The sequence below is a fragment of the Cynocephalus volans genome, chromosome 2 (assembly GCF_027409185.1).
Source record: "Cynocephalus volans isolate mCynVol1 chromosome 2, mCynVol1.pri, whole genome shotgun sequence".
Classification (NCBI taxonomy): domain Eukaryota; kingdom Metazoa; phylum Chordata; class Mammalia; order Dermoptera; family Cynocephalidae; genus Cynocephalus; species Cynocephalus volans.
Genome location: NC_084461.1, coordinates 167726518 through 167746851, shown reverse-complemented (window position 1 = coordinate 167746851; position 20334 = coordinate 167726518). Strand labels below are relative to the sequence as shown.

Here is a 20334-nt window from a genome sequence, read left to right as displayed (position 1 = left end):
ATCTAAGGAGCAAGTGAAGAAAAGCCCTTAGGCATCCCAACACAAGAACAAAGTAGCCTGAAGAGGGGCCAGCAAAGTAGGATGCAAAACACCCTGGCCAGTAAGTAGGGTGTCTGAAAACCTTAATGCCTTATAAGTCTTTTCCCCCTCAGCATGAAGAAGCTTTGATATTCTGAAGCAACATAAGATTTTTAAAATACGAACAAACAAAAACAAAAAACTACCTCTAATTAAAAACAACTAGGTTTAAACAAAAGTCTTAAAATTTCATCATATTCTACGGCCCTCTAAGACTCAGTCCCACCGTCCCCTGTAAGCTATTAGCCCCTAAATATACTATAACCTATCTCTTTCACAGTTGTCTAAAGGCAACCTTTTTTATGGCTGAACACAGATGAATTTAGGTTTAGGCCCTAGGCTACTGACAGATGGTTCGTGGCCACTATCCCAAACTCTGCTCAGATTCTGTGTAAATCGTATGTGCGTTCTACAGACACTGTTAAGTAACCATGGCAATTCTAAATCACAAGTTTCCTGTGAAGATCACAGCATAACACTGTGAATATTTTAGGTGAAGAAATATCAGAGGTGACAGTAACATGACTGTGGGTAGAATTTCTTACGTCGGGGAACACTTAAGGCCAGGAGAAAACGGAAAAATAAAAGAACGGGCGAAAAGTAACGGTAATGAGAAAAGAGAAGCCAAGCAGAAGCATAAAGCCAAACGTGACAGAAAGGGGGAGCTGGGTCGGAGCATTTCGAAGGTTCTTTACCCTTCCACCCCCAGTAGGACTCCAGGGAGCAAAGGCACAGACTGTCCCCCGCCCCAGGAGCGGACAGAGGGCTGGCGGTTAAACTCTTCTTCCAGCTGGGACCGGCGCCCGGTCCCCTCAGCTGTCACGAAAGTCCCGCCGAGGCTCCCGCCCGGGCCCGCGAAGCGCTGCGCCTACCTGAGGCGCACCGCCGGGTGGACCAGACCGAGGTGACGAGCGGGCGCGGAAAGGCCTTCTCGAAAGCTGGTCCCGACTGGCCCCACCGAGACCCTGCGGCCACCTCAACGCCCCGAACACCAACACTTGCGCCCGCGAACAGCCGTTGCGATTTGAAACCGCCTCGCCCTCAAACGGCCGCGCCCCTCCCCCTGCTCCCGCTCCCAACTACGGGGTGGCGCGAAGGACACGCCACACCGACTTCGCCGTTCCTCCTCCTTTCGCCTTTGCCAGCTCTTCCCCGCTGCCGAGTAGAGACGCTTGAGAAACAAAGCAAGGACCTCAAAAAATGTTTACATTGTGTAATGATAAAAAAATACATATATATAAAATAATGTAAAATGAAATGAAATAAAAAAAGGCAAAGCAAAAGAAGAAAAACACAAGAAAAGACAAATTTTCCTTTATAGCCACTGTCGGCCCTTCAGGGAAAAGAATCCTGGTTAAAACGAGTATATATGCCTGTAATGAAAGCTGCAACTCTTCCCCCGCCGGGTAGATCTGATCTCTGCTCAGAATGTGTATGTTTTTATTATGTAAATTTTTTTTTTTTTTTTTTTTTTTTTTAACCAGGAAGGGGATCTTAACCCTTGACTTGGTGTTATCAGCACCAAGCTCTCCCAAGTGAGCCAAGGGCCGGCCCCGTATTATGTAAATTCTATTGACGATTTGTGTGGCTACAAATGTATTGGCTTAGAGTAACAATCATTTTGGGCTGAAGAAAAATAGGGATTAAGAAATTTCTCTAACTGTTGTAATTACTACATTCAGTTCTAGAGCACCTACTATGCGCCAGGTGTGTATTGAATAGGATGTTTATTGAGTAGTATATACTATAGCTGTCACTACAAGAGACACAAAGTTGATAAAGTCACAGAATTCTTCCTGCTCAGGAGGCACTTAAAGTCCCTGGGAGGGGAAAAAGAGACAAAATAAAAAAAGAAAGAAAGAAAAGAAAAGAAAAGAAAAAAAAGCACACAAAAAAGAAAAACAAACAAAAAAATAAAGTCTATGGGAGGGGAAGGATGGGGAAGGGCCTAAGAAAAGAACACACACACACAAACAGAGCACAATCCAAAAGAGACTGGGGTGCTTCCCTGAGAGGAGCACAATGTGGTAGACAGTTTGGGAGAAATCAGCACTCAATCAGGCAAGAAAGATAGATAGGGTTGTTTGTTTGGTAAGAATTTTTATCACATAGTGATGTCATGATATAGGGGGTGCTCAGTTTCCCACTGCTCTGGTTTCAGGACACACCTCTGGATTTTAAGCCACTCCCAGAGGTCTCAGGCCCCTCTTCTAAGACTCCCCGAGAGGAAAGCTGCCCTTGCTGGTTAGACCTATTTTCAGCACCAAACCAGGAAATAAGACCACAAGGGGCCAGTTTATGCAAATCTAGTGGCTGGGCATGCTCAGTACAGAGGGGCTCTGTAACCCTGGTGGTTGAGTGACCTTCCACTAGAAGTGCTAGAGAGCACAGAATATTCTTGAATATGCCTGGTACATGTGACAGGATTTGACCAATGAACATGCTCCAAAAGGGGACCAACTGAGCACGTGTTATCCAAGTGGAAACCACCTCCTTAGTTGAATATTCATTAGATAGAGAAACTAGAAAGGCTGAATCACAGCAGAAGTCAGGGCTGTGGTTGCTCACCTTCCTGGGGTAACCTACACTTACCTGGCTGAGGTGTGTATACTTCACTTTGTATCATACTTACTTTCAGCAAGCAGCTGCTCACTCTCTTTAACCAGCCTGCACTCTGTTCTAAACTTTAAGTGTGTGTTTCTTACTTTTGTGTTCAACTTGGCGTAGGCCCTGCTCAGTCTCTCGAGCTATGCCACACTCTCTCTGTGAAAGCGGTATCTCTCATTCATTTTATTAAACTTGTTCTCACTTTCTACTGACTCTGCTCTTGAATTTTTTCCTGTGGCACAGTCAAGAACCTGGTAAAAGGACAGGGAGGGTTGAAGCTGGCTGTCTGGCTCCCCGGACCCTACCTACGACTTCAGTGGCACATATATTTACTCATATGTGTGTGAACTCTATGATGTAGTTTACTATGATTGCAAACCTCATTTTTCAAATGAAAAATGAGACCCAGAAAGGTTAAGTAATTTGCCTAAATTCACACGGCCAATAATTGGTAGAGCCAGAATTCAAACCAGTGCTGAGCTTAGACTTCCTTCTTAACAAATGTGCTCAAAATCTCTTTCGTCTTGCGTGCGCACATGCACACGCACACACACACACACTCCACCTCTGGGCCTTCCCATTTTGGGTCACCCTCTTCCAAACATAGAAGCACAGTGTTTCATCTCATCTCTCCTCTATTCTCATTCTAATTATTTTGTGGAGGCATAATATTATAGACCTCACCATCTTTTCTTTAAATGTGTATAATATTCTATGCTTTTTTTAAACCCTACATTTTTACAAGCCCTCTATTTTCTTTCTCAACTAATAAAATCCTGCTTGAAGCCAGAGCCTGAAAGCTTCTAATTAACTATTACTTGTGAAAAGAAACTCTAGGGAGATGAGGTTATTGGCACAGGTGTAAGATGAGGCCAAAAGTATGCACAAGAAGGAAAGTCCTTGCAAAAGACTTACAGTCATCCCATTCTCCGTCTTGTAACCATAAAAGTACCTCCAGAGATTATACATGGAAACATCAGAACTTCACAAGTTCAATGTCATTGTATGTGAAATGCAACCATTAATCTCAAAATCTTGCATAGGAGTCAGTTGTCATGGGAAACAGCTTCCAACCTGGATCAGTTATTTCCTTAAGTACATACAAAAGTATATGTAAGTGGCCTGGGAGCCGAGAACTCTAGTTGACTTTTGGCTGATTGGGCCCAAAGGAACATCAGCATTGTCACCTTTTCTGCTCCATTCAGGGCCTCACCTTTTGACTTTCAAGAGCCTAGCTTGGAATTAAAAAAAAGAAAGAAAAGAAAGAAGACAGACTAAGATTTTTTTCCCTCTTTTCTTTACTGCTATTGCATTCTCTTTTTTTTTCTTTTTTAATTTTTTCTTTTTTTCTTTTTTAATCTTTTAAATTTTTTTTTTTTTTTTTTTTTTTTTTAGTTCTTTTTGATTGCTGCTGCATTCTAATTCTCTCTGAGGCCACATGGATGCTGCCAATTGGCTAGGAGAATGGTGGGAATGTTTAGAAAAGAAGAAGGAAAAATTAAAATTTTAAGATGTTACCTTGTTATATCTGTACATACAAGCAGTCAACTCAACACATCCCTAGGGTGCTGCTCAGGCATCTCAAAGTCATTAGGCCCCCAGGCAAGGTCTCCCGAGCCTTGTCACCTTGCTCCTCCCCTGGATCCCAGTCCTAGTCCTAGTCCATCTATTCCCAGGACCTGAACTGGAGCTTCCCTTTCCTTCACCCATCCAAGTTCTGACAACTCTTCCTCCTGCATCTCTAAAATCCCTTCCCTCCTCTCCATCCCTTACTCCTCACTATCACCCACAGCCTCCGAATTTGCCACCCTGCCTCTGGACACTCCTCCCTCCAGTTGATTTCCACATTAATGCCTGGTTAATTTTTAGGTTTGCAAACCTTATTATGTCACTCACCCGTTTGAAAACATTCAGGATTTCTCATTAACAGAGTAAAGGCAACTGCAAAAGCTTTGGAGTGTTTAGGGGACTGAGAAGAAGCCAGGATGGTGGGCACTGTTTAGGGGACCGAGAAGAAGCCAGGGTGGAGGGCACGCAGTGAGAGGCAGGAGAGAGTAGTCTGTGATGAGGTTGGAGAGGTGGGTGGAATAAGAAGCCACTGAAGAAATGACGCAGGGGAAGGACTGGTCTGATTATTAGTTTAGAAGGATCACGTGGGCTGCTACATAAACAGTCATGCCTTTTCAACAAATGGTGCTGGGGTAACTGGACATCTGTACTAGTCAGGGCTCTCCAGAGAAACAGAGCCAATAGGATATAGAAGGATATAGATGATATAAATATGGATATAGATATGGATATATGAGAGAAGACTTTTTTTTTTTTTTTTTGTCTTTTTGTGACCAGCCGCACCGCGCTCAGCCAGTGAGTGCACCAGCCATTCTTACATAGGATCCGAACCCGCGGCGGGAGCACTGCTGCACTCCCAGCGCCGCACTCTCCCGACTGCGCCACTGGGTCGGCCCAAGAGAGGTTTATTATGAGAATTGGTTCACGTGACTGTAGAGGCTGAGAAGTCCCAAGATTGGCCATCTGCAAGCTAGAGAACCAAGGAAGCCAGTGGCATAGCTCAGTCCAAGTCTGAAGCCTCAGAACCAGGGAAGTCAATGGTGTAACTCTTAGTCTGAGGTTGGAGGCCTGAGAATCTGGGGGACTGCTGGGGCAAGTTTTGGAGTCTGAAGTTCAGAGAACCTGGAGTTCTGATGTCTGAAGACAGGAGAAGAAGAGTGTCCCAGCTTCAGAAGAGAGAGCAAATTTGCCTTTCCTCTGCCTTTCTGTTCGATCTAAGCCCTCAACCAATTGCACAGTGCCCACCCCCATTGGGTAAGGTGGATCTCCCTTACTCAATTCACTGATTTAAATGCGAGTCTCTTCTGGAAACATGCTTCCAGGCATACTCATAAATAATGCTTTACCAGCTATATGGTTGTTTCTTAACCCAGTCAAGTTGACATCTAAAACTAACCATTACAACATTTATATGCCAAAAAATGAACCACAACCTAACCCTCATGTGAACCTTATACATAAATTAACTCAAAATGGATCACATTCTACACATGGGTATATAGCCAACTGAAATGCACATAAGTGCACCAAAAGACATGTACATAGCTATCCATAGTAGAATTTTATCTGTAATAGCCAAAATAGGAAACCGCCTAAATGTCCATCCACAGTAGAAAGGCTAAATAAATAAATGGTGGTTTATTATATAAGTGGTACACAGTGAAAGACTGCAGCAATGTCTCTGTCTTCAACAACTTGTATTAACATTGCAATTATTGAACGAAGAAGCTAGATGCAAAAGAATAAAAAACTGTGTAATTCCATTATATAAAGCCCCAAAACAAGGCAAGATGCAACCATGGTATTTAGGAGTACATGCTTAACTAGCAAAAATATTTTTTCAAAAACACCAAAATGATTATCATCAAAATCAGATTCATGATCACTTTGGAGGAAGGGAGCAGGAAGGATGGGGAGGAGAGCAAAGGGACTCCTGAAGTGCTGGTGCTCTAGTTCTCAACTGGGTCATGCTACATGAGGGTTTGCTTTGATAAACCATTGTGCTGGGCACTATGTTTTGAATGCTTCTCTGTATTGTTGTTATAATTCACAATGGAAGAGCCTCAAGAAAATAAAGAAAGGTGAAGACAGAATGTGATAGAAGGGGACGCAGGAAGGGCCTGGACAGCTGAAACAGCTACAGGGCCCTGTTCATGAATTTGATTTGCCAATGACATGTACTCAGTGCAATTTGGAAGGCAGAAGTGAGATGGAGCCCCCTTCCTGCCTCTTCACCTGTTCCCCCAGCAAGCACAGTTGGGAGGTTTGGGGGTTTCAGCAGCTGTATCCCAGTGTCTAGTCACTCCCTTCGTAAGCGCTGAAGGATGCAGCGGTGGCAGGGGTCTCTTGACCACCAGATCACAACTACAGTGGGTGTCCTTGGACATGACATCCGCAGTCTCAGTCTCCTGCCTGGCAATGGGCAGGTGTATATAGGAAAAACAAATTGTTTTTCTCTGTATTCACACTGAACACTTGGTGACCAGATGTGCAGGCTTTTACCCACACTGGCCAATTCTCCAACACCAGCTGGGTGTCATACAACTCAATTTAATTCTCACACTAACCAGAGTTAGTGCAGGCACCACAGGTTAAGGACCCAGTCCCACAAGACTGCCCACCCACTGCCTCAGATGCCAATCTCAAATAATAGGTCCCCAGGTTACCCACTACTTCTGTCCAACTTGGCTACAAAATTGGAGCTTCCCACAACCCTCTCCTTAGGATTGATGATTTGCTAGAACAGCTCACAGAAACCAACGAAACAACTTACTTACTATTGACAACTTATTGCAAAGGATATTTTAGCCAGATGAAGAGGTACGTAGGGTAAGGTCTGGAAGGGTCCGGGAGCTTCTGTCCCCTATAGTTAGAGTGCATCACTCTCCTGGCATGTGGATGCGTTAATCAACCTGGAAGCTCTTTGAACCCCATCTTTTAGGGATTTTTATGGAGGTTTCATCAGGGAGGCATGATCAGTTATTAACAATCACTAGCCCCTCTCCCCTCCCTGGAGGATGGGGAGTGGACTGAAAGTTGCAAGCTTCTAATCATGGTATGGTCCTTTTGATGACCATCTCCCACCCATTAGGCCAACAAAAGTTGCCTCATTAGGACCACAGATGCTCCTATCACCCAGGAAATTCCCAGGGATCCCAGGAGCTCTGAGCCAGGAACCTGACATCTGTAAGAGAGGTGAGCTGCAGCTTTGGAGCAGAGCAGGGGCTGGGAAGCCCTGTGCACAGCTGCTGTTTGGAAGCTGGACTCCACCAGCCTTTGCTAATCCTCCATGGCTAAAGGTTTCCACTCGCAGAGTTCTGGCTTTTCCTGCCTCCCAATACAATGTGGAATTTGTGGGTTCTGGGAATATGGGTATTGAAAAACAAGAAGTGCTTTGGAAACCATGCTGAGATCTGAGTTGCCTATAATTGATCAGTTCCTGCCTCCAATGTGGTCCAGCAAGCTGAGACGATGTGACAGGGAATTTAAACCCTCCCTAAGGGAAGACGCCTACTTAATGCATAACAAAGATGAATATTCCACCCTCTGTGATTGTGAAAGACTCTGGGCTGCCTGACATCTGGCCACAATCTCAGCACCCTGATGTTGTTTTTGCTCCACAATGTTCGTTGTTTTCTAACTCAGCCAGAGAAAAATTGTCTTGATTCTCAAGTTCTTAGGGTGAATCAATACAATGCTTAATAAAAAAAATTTTTTTTGCATTTTTAAAGTAGTAAACATTTTAACTACTTAGTACCCACCTGGAATGTATAGGGTGGCCAGGGGCTTAGAGGGAATACAAGACCTTCTGCTTACTGCAAGCTGTTTGAAATTACCCTGCCACTAAGGTAACAGCATCAACTGAATATATTGTGTAAAGAAAAATAAACTCAGTGTTCTTAAGACATATGAAAGTCACAAGTTGAGGCCCTTTCTTCAAGGAAGATAGTTAAGTGGAGAAGCTCGTCGAGCTGTACACACACGTACCACACACTAGAACCCATGAAGCAGAGGCGTAGAAACAAGCCCAGAGCTTGTTACCATAAGACCTCCCTTAACCAGAGATAACTTTACCAGAAACTTAATACAGCCAGGTTTTGGAATAACTGTTCCTCAGGCATGTGAAAGGCTAGGTAGACATCAGAAGGGAAAGGCCCGCTCGAGGACCCAATACCTATGGCCCTTTTTATACCTGTTAATATTCTCAGTATCAGTTCAGCAACCCTGAATCAGAGAACAGTCCTAAGTTAGGTGTACAGCTTATTAGGTGGCTGCTATGGTGAGTGGAAGTTATTTATTCGTTTGTTTGTTTGTTTAAATTGTAAACCCAAACTAGGTGGACTTTGATGAGCCTCTTCCCTGTGTGTGGGAGGAGAAATTTCATTTTAAGAATTGCTTGTGAGGCTGGCCAGTTAGCTCAGTTGGTTAGAGCACAGCCTTCCAACACCGAGGTCAAGGGTTTGGATCCCCATACCGGCCAGCTGCCAAAAAATATAATAAAGAATTGCTCATGAAAATTCTGAAAGTGGATGAACCCATTCACTCCATCCCTCACTCTCTTACTCGTTCATTAATCCTTGAGCAAATGATCCTGAGCCAGGTGCTTGAGGTTTAAAAAAAAGAAAAAATTGAAAAACCAAAAACCCTGCCTTCAGGGAACATACAGACTAGTTAACAAATAGATTAAGTGCAATGTGTTAAGTATATAAAGGAGAGTAGAGAGCCTGACTTGCTTAAAGTGTGAGGGAAGATTTCATTGATTTGGGGTTTAAAGGATGAGAAAAAGTTTACATGAGATCCTGAGTGGTGGGCAGAAGGTGCGGGGCAAATGAATGAGAAGTTTGCTTGAGATCTTGATGGGTGGACAGAAGGGACGTGACAAACGAGTGAGAAGTTTGCATGAGATCCTGAGTGGTAGGCAGAAGGGGTGGGGCAGGGCTCAGCACACAGAGGATAGGATATGTGGAGGCATGAGAAAGGGTAACTGGAGAAATAGGGAGAGGCCCGATCATGGACTTTTCTAACAGTAGGAATTAGGATTCTGTTTGTGGGTACTAGGGAGCCATAGAAGGATTTAAAGCAGGAGAGTGATATGATCAGAATCATGTGTTAGATGGAGAAATCTCCTTGGGATGCATTGGAGGCAGCCAGCAATGAGAGATTGTTGTGATAATCCAGGAGAAGGATCAAATGGGGTTAAACTGGCCAGTGGCAGTGGGCTGGAAGGACAAAATTAATTGTGTCAGTGTTTATGGGGTAGAATTAACTGCAGGGCTTATGAGGTCATTAGAGGCCGATCGCCAAAATGAAAGGAGTTTGGTCCCTCGAGAAGAGTACTGGAACTCAGTCAGAAGAGAAGGGCCAAAAGGGCTTTCCCAGATATTGCTCCCCCGTGGCAGGGATAGGCAGAGAAGTGAGAGGAAAGGAGGCTAGGGAAAGAGGGACAGCATTCACCAGGCTGCACTATGCCTGTGAGTTCACACTGTGGTGTAGGCCTAACAATCTGATAGAACATAGATAAAAATTTCAGCTTGACCAAGACTCAGGGATGTCTTTTTGTATTTGCTGTAAGATCCTCTCAAAAAAGAAAAAAATAAAACTCTTTTGAAAAATGTAGTATATTTATTTTAATTTGTATTGAATCAAAATTCACATGCAGTGACATGTATAGATTTTACATGCACAATTGATAAGTTTGACCTACACACACAGTACATAAATGTATACATAACTCCTTCATATGTGCTGCAAATATTCTCTACCACTCTGTGGCTTGTCTTTTGATTTTCTTGACATGTTTTGATGAACAGAAGTTTTGCATTTTGATGAAATTTTCATGGTTAGTTTTTCGTTTTGTTTTGTTTTGGTTTTGGCAGCTGGCCAGTGTGGGGATCCCAACCCTTGACCTTGGTGTTATAACTTTGTGTGCTGTAATCAACCGAGCTAACTGACCAGCCTCTGTTTTTTTAACACTCTATTTTCTTAGAGAAGTTTTAAGTTCATAGCAAGATTAAGCAGAAAGTAGAGTTCCCTGCCCCCACACTTCCTTAGTTTGCTCCATTATCAACATCCCCCACCAGAGCAGTACATTTATTATAACTGATGAACTTACATTGACACGTCATTATCACTCAAAGTCTGTGGTTTACATTAGGGTTTGCTCATGGTGTTGTACATTCTATGGGTTTGGACAAGCGTATAACGATGTGTATCCACCACTAAAGTTTCATACAAAGTATTTTCACTGCCCTAAAAATCCTCTATGCTCCACCTATTCATTCCTCCCTCTTCCTTAACCCTGGCAACCATGGATCTTTTCTCTGTCTCCATAGTTTTGCCTTTTCCAAAATGTCATATGGTTGGAATCATGAAGTATGTAACCTTTTCATATTGGCTTCTTTTCCTTAATAATATGCATTTAAGTTTCCTCCATGTCTTTTCATGATTTGATAGCTCATTTGTGTTTACTGCTGAATAATATGCCATTGTCTGGCTGTACCACAGTTGCTTTCAAGTGTTGATAGTTATGGATAAAGATGCTATAAACATCCATGTGCGAGTTTCTGTGTGGACATAGTTTTCAACTCCTTTGGGTAAATACCAAGAATCTAAAAAGTTATCGCCACACCCGAGGTCATCTAGGTTTTCTCCTATGTTATCTTCCAGGAGTTTTATAGTTTTGCATCTTACATTTAGGTCTGTGATTCATTTTGAGTTAATTTTTGTGAAGAGTATAAGGGCTCTGTCTAGATTCAATTTGCTGGGATTTGGATTGGAATTGCTTTGAATCTATATTGATAAAGTTGGGAAGAACTGACATCTTGACAATATTGAGTCTTCCTATCCATGAACATGGAATACTTCTTCATTTATTTAGTTCTTTGATTTCTTGTATCAGAATTTTGTAGTTTTCCTCATATAGATCTTACATATTTTTTTTAGGCTTATCTCCAAGTATTTCATTTTGGGGGTACTAATGTAAATGATATTGTGTTTTTAATTTCAAGTTTAACTTGTTCATTGTTAGTATATAGGAAAGCAATTGATTTTTGTATATTAACCTTGTATCCTGCAACTTTGCAATAATCACTTATTACTTGCAGGAGCTTTTTTCCTTATCCTTTCTTCATATCATTGTACTCTCTACTTATATGAGTTCAACTGTTTTAGCTTCAACATATGAGATTTTGCAGTATTTGTCTTTCTGTGCCTGTCTTGCTTCGCTAAGCATAATGTCTTTCAGATTCATCCACGTTGTCAAAAATGATGAGATGTCTTTCTTTTTTTTATAGGCTGAATAGTATTCCATTCTGTATATATGCCACATTTTCTTTATCTGTTCATCCTTTGATGAACACTCATGTTGATTCCATATCTTGGCTTCTACAAACAATGCTGCAACAAATATGGGAGTGCAGATATCTCTCTGACATGTTGGTTTCATTTCTTTTGGATATATACCCAGAAGTAGATCTTTGCTGGATCAAAAGTATGATTTTTAATTTCCAAATAATTGGGGTTTGTGGACTGGCTGGTGGCTCACTTGGGAAAGTGTGGTGCTAATAACACCAAGGTCAAGGGTTGGAACCCTGTACCGGCCAGTCACCAAAAACAAAGAAGCAAATAAACAAATACTTGGGTTGTTTTTTTTTTTTTTGATGTCTTAGTATTAGTGATTTATAATTTAATCTCATTTGGTCAGAGAATATACCCTGTAAGATTTTTATTGAAATCTATTTTGAAATTTATTGTCTTATTTTTAAGATTCAACATTTATCTATATTAGAGAAATTCCCATGTGTTTGCATAGGAAAGGCATATTCTACAGTTTGGAATGGATTACCCTATAAATGTCAGTTAGATCAAGTTTGTTGATAGTATTGTTCTCTATCTAGAACACCATATATTTTATATATAAATCAGTAAGAATAAAAAAGATGTTATTTATATATACACACATATATACATAGTCTTCTTTGTTCTATGAGTTACTTAGAAAATGGTAGGTATTAAAATATCTTATTGTAATTGTAAATTTGTCTATTTCTTCTTTTAGTTCTGTTAGTCTTTGTTTTCTTGTTTGTTTTGTGTGTGTGGCAGCCACTTGGTACAGGAATCGATCCCTGCACCTTGGTATTATCAGCACCATGCTCTAACCAACTGAGCTAACTGGCCAGCCCCCTATCTCTGTTAGTCTTTGCTTCATGTGTTTTAATGTTCTGTTATTAGATTTATGCACAATTTCATTTTTGTGACTTCCTGATAAATTATCTTTTTAAAAGAATTATGAAATATCTCTCATTACCACTGGTAATATCCCCCCCCCTTTTTTTTTTGAAGTCTGTTATAATGTCAATAAGGCTATACCAGTTTTCTTAGGCTCACCAAGTGCATGGTAACTTTCAACCTATCCACATCTTTATTTTAAAGTGCTTCTCTTATTAACAATATATGGTTGAGTCTTGCTTTTTTATCCAGTTTGACAATATCTGCATTTTAATTGGAATGTATAATCTATTTACAGTTAGGATTTAACTCTACCATCTATCTATTTGTTTTCTATTTTGCCCCATTTCTTTTTTGTTCCTTTGTTCCTCTTTTCCTGACTTCTTTCAGGTTAATCAAATACTTCGTAGCATTTCCATTTAATTCCTCCATTGCTTATTTAGCTATTTTTAAGTGGTCACTATAGGAATTATAATATGCATTCTTAATTTATTAGTGCTGACTTAAGAATTAATATTGTGGCCCACAAAAAATATAAGAACTCTTTAAGAAAGTAATTCCATTTTCCTCTCCTCCCCCCATGCCTCCCCCTGCTCTTCCCCCCCCCCCTTTTTTACAATAACTGTTTTAAAGCCTTTGCTTGTCAATCCCAACATCAGGTTCATCTCAGGGCTTGTTTCTATCGACTGCTTTTTCTCTTCATTATAGGTCACATTTTTTCTGCTTCTTCGTAGGTCTGGTAATTTTGATTGCAGACACTAGAATGATACATTTTAGAAAGTCTGGATTATGTTTTCTACTTTCAAATTTGTTTTGGCAGGTGGTCCAATTACTGATGGAATCTCTGTATGCTGTCAGGCTTGGAGTTATGCTTTGTTAGGGTAAGTCTAGTTTGGTTTTGTCCTGAGTCCTACGGCATCACCTTTACTCTTGGTCATTGCCCTTCTCCTAACTAAAAATATTTAGAAGTTGAAGGTTGGGAAGTCGGTATGTGTATAGTAGGATGAGGGAGGATACTTCTTCTCTCCCTTAGTGGGAAGTTTCAATAGATAATGCCTAAAACTGGACAATCAGTAGGTAACAAAAGAAGACAAAATAGAGAAGGTACTTTATGTATCTGAATACTTGAATGAAGATTTATTTATTTATTTATTATTATTTTTTTTTTTTTAAAGATGACCAGTAAGGTGATCTTAACCCTTGACTTGGTGTTGTCAGCACCATGCTCTCCCAAGTGAGCTAACCGGCCATCCCTATATAGGGATCCGAACCCATGGCCTTGGTGTTATCAGCACTGCACTCTCCCAGGTGAGCCACAGGCTGGCCCTTGAATGAAGATTTAAACAATGATAAAGGGTTTGGGGTTGAATTATAATAACTGTGCAGAAAACTAAACAAAAAACAGACAATTAACTCAATGGTAGGTTAAAAATGTGCAAGAAATGAAAAGTAATTATATTCACTACATGGTTCACCTGTGAATATTATTGACATAATAATATAGAGTGAACTAAACATATACACACACACATATATAGACACATATATCAATTTTTGTTTTGTTTTTTGGCAGGTGGCTGGTACAGGGAATTAAACATTTTTAATTAAAAAATTTAAATGTACTTCAGAAAAGTTGAAAGAATGTACAGTGAATGCTCATACATTGCATCTTGATCCATGAATTCAATGATAGACAATGGTGTATTTTTTTTCATCAGGAGGCATATAATGTCTAGTTATCTCTCTTTTTACAGTGTTAGTAGTTATTGATACTCATTCCTAGGTCCATTAACTTGTTGGAGGCTATAAAATGATGATATTTTAATTCTATCAGTTCTTTTCCATTTATTAGTTTCTTTTCAACTACTATTTGTGATCTAGTCACACCATTTATATAAAGAAGGCAGAACAAATGCTTTACTCTTTCCATATATTTACCAATTTTCAAGATAATGAATTGGTTCCCAATCATCCTCCAAAAGAAATCACTCAAGATTTTTAAAAATGTCATTATGAATGTGTGGATTTCAATCGATTAGATGGATTTTAACTTACTGCAACTATTATTCTTACAGACACTAAGGCTATAACTCTTTGGCCAGTGGGAGCCTCTTCCAGTTGGCTCCTGATCTTGTTTACATGGTCTTAATAGTTTTTGATAACTTCCTTTTCAATTTGCATGATGAGATGTTTGTGATAACACAAGGTCCAGGGTTTGATGTCTCTACCAGCCAGCCAGCCCCGACCCCCACCTCCCCAAAAAAGATGCTTCAGACTCTTCTTGTACAATTCTCTCCCCAGACTTAGATCAGCCATTTCTTCAAAAAGCCTTCATGTTTTTCTTTTCAAAGTGAGAAATGGTATTTCAAGAATAAAATGAGTGCAAGGGATAATCATTGCTTCAGGTTGGTCACTCTTTCTAGGCCTGTTTCTTTTTTTTTTTTTCTTTTTTGTCTTTTTTGTGACCGGCCGCACCGTGCTCAGCCAGTGAGCGCTGCTGCGCTCCCAGCGCCGCACTCTCCTGAGTGCGCCACGGGGTCGGCCCTAGGCCTGTTTCTTAAATAGATTTTCAGCCAATCCCCTAGTATTAGCTGCACCTTCACCCCCACTTCCACAAGTAGCTACTGCCACTGAGTCCTAAGCTTTTCAGGAATTCTGTGGCTTTCCCACCTCATGCTTAACACTCAGCCTCTCGGGTCTGTTAGCCATTCACCATGTGTGAATGAGCTTTCCAGTTTCAAAAAGGTTGTTGCTTTTCTCCCCACCTCTTCTTAGCCCATTCTTGTAGGTTTATGCCTGTTAAACACAAAAACACTTTATTCTTATTTTACTAGGTGTTGGAAAAGTGCGAGAGAAGGTATGTATGTCCAATCTACCATTGTTAGCTCTGAAACCCTTTCATTTATCTTGATATTCCTGGCCCGAGTGTAGGCTTTGTTACTCCATAGTAAATATTTATGGGAGAGAGCTACCCCTCTTGGCCTTGCTTGTGGCAAGACAGGTCAGACCCGGAGATGCTGGGACAAGTCGTGGTGGATGTGTTTCTTTTCCCCATGGTGTCTGACTTGAGCCTGTGCTCCCCTGGAGACTGCTAGACTCAACATGTGTCTGATTGATCTGGGCTTTTTGACTCGGTCAGGGTCAGACTCCCTGGTTGTTAACCTTGCTACGACTGGCTGCTCACCAGAACCACACTCTGAGCTCCGATTCCCAGGTTGCATTCCCGGTCACAGTAGCCGCAGCAGAAACCCCCATAGCTGCGTTAGCCCTGTCTATGTGGATCTCGAAGGCAGGTGGGCCTTCTCAAACAGGAAAAAAACTCTGGGAAAAGATCGTTCTTATCTGTCTAGGAGCGTGGAATACTGTCAGACTGGATCTCCTTTTGGCTTGGCAGAATCTGAGCTTTACTCCTGGTGGGACCCAGAAAACTATTCCCCAAAATATGGCATGTTGAAATTAAAAGACCTCAGAAATAGTTCTCAGATTCAAGGTCCTTCTGACCTTGCCTTGTTCCCCTCACTCCGAGCTGGAATTTCTTTATCTACAAAAGCTTCTTTTCAAAAGGAATCCAATTGCTTAAAGATCCCCTCCCTAGGAATCTCATCAAATAACCGAAAGATTGAAGAAAAGAGAAAAGGAGAAGGAATTGCACCAACCTGGACAGACCTTTTCACAAGATAATATCTGCCTCGGGGGCTCATTCCTGAGTAATCATTTACTGTTCCTCAAAAGAACTGTCTGCATTCCCCACGTCCCTTCTCCCCTATGAATATATGAAAATCCGTGTGTATATCAACTTCTGCACCCCGCTAGGTCACTGGGAAATTACTTTCTTGTGATTCGCTGCACATCTTCCCTCCCCATTGTGTTCACATAAAACTTGTTATGCCTTTTTTTCATATTAATCTGTGTTTATTAGCTGATTTTTCAGAGAAACTTCAGGAGGTTGAAGATGTCTTCCCTTGGCCAATACGTCTCCTTTTGGCTTGATGGAATCTGACATTTACTCTCCACTCCAAAGTCCAGATGAGGAGACTTTGCCAGAATTATGATTTGTTTCAAAACATGGTCTTATTCTAAAGAAAAGGAAAGAAGATATTTACATTATTTGTTTTGGAAGATGTCTTGCTTTGCCTCATTGATTCCTCATATTCCAAATAATGTGCAGGATGCATGGATTACTTAATTTCTCTAGTAAAGGGGGGAAAGGGAGAGAAAAACAAAAACTCTTATAATTCTCTGGAGGAGTAACATGGAATAAAAAGTGGAAAACGAGGCACCAGTAATGCATTCCATTCACCTCCAGCAAACACGGCATCGGGGACGCCTTGACCACAGAATCCACAGCACCAGAAATGAGCCCCAACTCCTTTTTTCAAATGTAACATATTTTCCACAAAACTTGATTCTGATCTTTGCTGTGAGTGCCCATGGCCACTCGGTTACAGGAAGCCTACCATGCCAGTTCTTTGCTAAGTGGCTTTGGCAAGGCCTCTGCTGGAATTTAATTACAGTAGAAGCTCCAGGGACTTTATTAGCTGTATAAAGAACTATAGAGATATTAGCCTAAGTTGGGTAAAGTCCAGAGCAGCTGTACTGCTCTGCAAGTGCAGCAGAATTTCGCCGATATATTGTGCTAAAGAGAAGTATCCTGGGATTTTAACCCTAAATTGTGTTAATAGCAAATATAGGTGTTCCTTATTTTATAAAATAGAGATATTTCTGAAAATTGCTGTGTAAATCTGACTTCTCATACGAAATCCTTCTTCCCCATTCAATACATTATCATTTCAAAAGTGCTTAATCTCCATTTATGGCTAAATATCAACATATATATTCCTTTTTTTTTCTTTCTTTTTTTTGGCAGCTGTCTGTCAAAAAACTGGGATCCAAACCCTTGACCTTGGTGTTATAACTCAAGGTATATACTCTTATCTTTCAATCTTCTACTTCTCCAAGTTTCTTTGACAAGTACTTGAAAATAAAAAGTGTAAACACTAAGAGAGCTATCTACTTAAAGGAGTGTTTATTAAATATTTTGATAAATTGAATATTCACTCAGTATTTTGATTTGTACATATTAAAAGACAGGAAGTCTCAGCTTTATTCAAAATGTACAGATAGGGAGGAGTGCCTTGCCCCAAGAAAGCCCATTAAGTTTGCCATTTTTATTTGTTTAGCTTGCAAATTGTGTTAGTTTCTTCTCTTCCCTTTCGTGTGTGTGTGTGTGTGTGTGTGTGTGTGTGTGTGTGTGTGTGTGTGTGTGTGTGTGTGTGTGTGGTTTTGGCAGATGGCCAATAAGGGGATCCAAACTCTTGACCTTGGTATTACCAGAACCATGCTCTCAATTTTGGTAGTTTCAAAATGCCAATTTTCTGATCAGTCTATAACAAATTTTCCACAGGTCTATGATAAAATGAGTAAAATAAGAGGAATTAATAACTTTTTAAAAGGCTAAATACATTCAATTTAAAGTAGTATCCACAATGCTGAGATTATGATCTTCTTTATTAATGCTTGAATACTTTCTCAGACCTGAAAAGATGATGGTTTGTGAGGCTAGCTTTTCAAAAATGTCCTTATGTGGTGTAGGGGCCAAAGGAAAACTTCCTCTTCACCCCTGAAATTTCATTAATAAAGATCACTGACAAATTTAGATCAATATGAAGAAAAGGCATAACAAATTTTATTATTTAATATGCTGGGAGAAGGCAAAGCATGGGGGCATCACAAGAGAGGAATGTCCCAATATTCCATCGAGATACGGAGCTCATAGACCCATCTCCATAGGGAAAGGGGAGATAAGGGTATAGGAGTCAATGATTCAGCCAGTCCTAGCTACATGTGAACATTGAGAAGTTAACCCAAATCTCATCTGAAACTGAAACTGAAGGGGGAAAAAACTGTAAAAAGGTCTTTTTGCTCTGCTAGAGGATTTTTAAGGTTAAAATTATAAGCCCAGCCTAGATCTGAATGATCCTTGATTATCAGGTCAAATGTTGGTGAAAATGGAAGTCGGCTTTATTCAGGAATACCAGTGACCTGAGGAGAGATGTTGGGCTAACCTATCTCTCTAGTAAACCTGAAGGAGAGTGGCCAGACTAAACCCATCTCAAAGACTCAAATTGACTGAGGTATTTAAGAGGGCGCTGAGGGAATGGAATGTGGGAAATGAAAAGCAGGAGGGAGGGGGATGTGAGCCGTGGAGGCTCCGTGCAAGGAGCCAGGTGCAGGGTCTCGCCAAGGCTCCGTCTGGTTTCTGCTCCTGTCCTTGTTGTTACCTCAGGGTCCTGATCCAGGGTGGAATCAGCACAGCTGTATTGATGTTTTCCTTGGTATCTCAGGGTCTTGGTAATATGTATCTTGTGGCAAGTTTGTAGCTTCAGGCTGGCTGGAAAACAACTTTACATTTATGTAAATAACGTCATCTTGCCCCATAAGCAAGGTTCAAAATATCAAATAATGATGGGAAAAGAGAGAACTCAGAGAAATGCATGCCAAGAAAAACGCTGGATTCTTTTCAAATCTTTTAGAGCTCATGTGGTTTTAGGTCTCAACATTGCTTCAGTCCTGCTCACTCCAATAGCTTCCCCACTGTGAATAGTTCCTTCATTTCTATGGATCAGGACAGATGAGTCATATTATTGCTTCGAGCTGAGTCAGTACAAAGAAAGGGTTAATTTGGAATGGAACTATTTGATATGGTGGAGGACATAGCTTTTGGTACTGGCTGGAGTTGCAGAGGGACCCAGTGCATTTGTTTATCTATTAGCATTTGATTGACAACAGGCAGCTTACTCAGAGCTAGCAGGCTGTATATTAATTGGTATATCAACAATTTTAAGCTACTGGAATTGTTCCTACACGATTCCTGGTGGCAGCAAGGTGACATCGTGCATCTAAGACTCCTAAAGGTGAAATTCTAGAATGATTATCGGAAATGCCAGACAACCGTTCATGGGCCTTTGTTGTACACATCCAGAGGATTAATGGGGTGAGTTCTCTGTGTAGAGGACCATTGCAAGACTTCGACCAAAGAAAATTTTCAGTGGTATCTTTGTCAAAGTCACCCCTGAAAGCCTAAAAACACTGCATGCAGTGGAATCCTATGTGACCTGGGGATTTCCATATCTGAAGTCTGTCTGGGAACTCATCTAGAAATGTGGATAAGCCAGTCAAAACTAGGACCATCCCCCTGACAGACAACACACAGAGACCAAGGAGCACCTGGGGAGGTTTGGTGTCATTTGCTTACAAGACCTCATTCATGAAATTGCCTTCCAGGGGAAGTATTTCCAGGAGATCTCATGTTTCTTGTACCCATTCCAACTCTCAGTGGCTCATCATGATACCAAGAATAAAGTGGCTTTCCTCGAGGAGATGGGCTCACTTGGCCGTCAGGGTGAACGCATCCAGCAGCACATCCGCCAGCTGAACTAGAACCAGAGCATCTGAAAAGCACACTGCATTGGAAGCATGTGTTTCTGGTTTTGGAATTATCAAGTATCTTCAGAGAAGATTATTTTCCACTTTATCTTCAGAAACTGGAAGAAAAGGGTCAGTAGGTTTTGGGAAAAGGCAGTAGGTTATGTTTATGGTAGGCACCTCTCACCATGCCCAGTTCCAAGAAAAGTTCCAGTGTTTTCCGTGTTGGTCTTGTCTTCCCTGAAATCAGCACAAGCCACAGAGAAAGGAGTCCTGCTTTGTCACATCTTCTGTCCTGGGGCTTAATGTTGGTGAATGAATAACCCAAGCCTGTGTGCAAGGTTCCCCAGGACTCCTGCAGCAGTGGACCAAGCCCAGGGGCATTCTTGAACCTGGTGGTTTCTAGGGTCTTGTTTTCAAAAAGACTTG

At 41.2% G+C, this 20334-nt stretch overlaps 1 protein-coding gene and 1 pseudogene across 1 annotated transcript in view; one reads left to right on the top strand and one right to left on the bottom strand.

The window, feature by feature from the left end:
• The window catches only part of PBK (PDZ binding kinase), a 28397-nt gene extending 27285 nt beyond the window's left edge, over positions 1-1112 (bottom strand). The window contains exon 1 of the mRNA XM_063086910.1: positions 951-1112. The gene's annotated coding sequence lies outside the window, so the exon portion shown is untranslated. The remainder of the gene's footprint in view (positions 1-950) is intronic.
• LOC134370684 (large ribosomal subunit protein uL30-like 1) lies at positions 600-19920 on the top strand (annotated as a pseudogene).
• Positions 19921-20334: the final 414 nt, after the last annotated feature.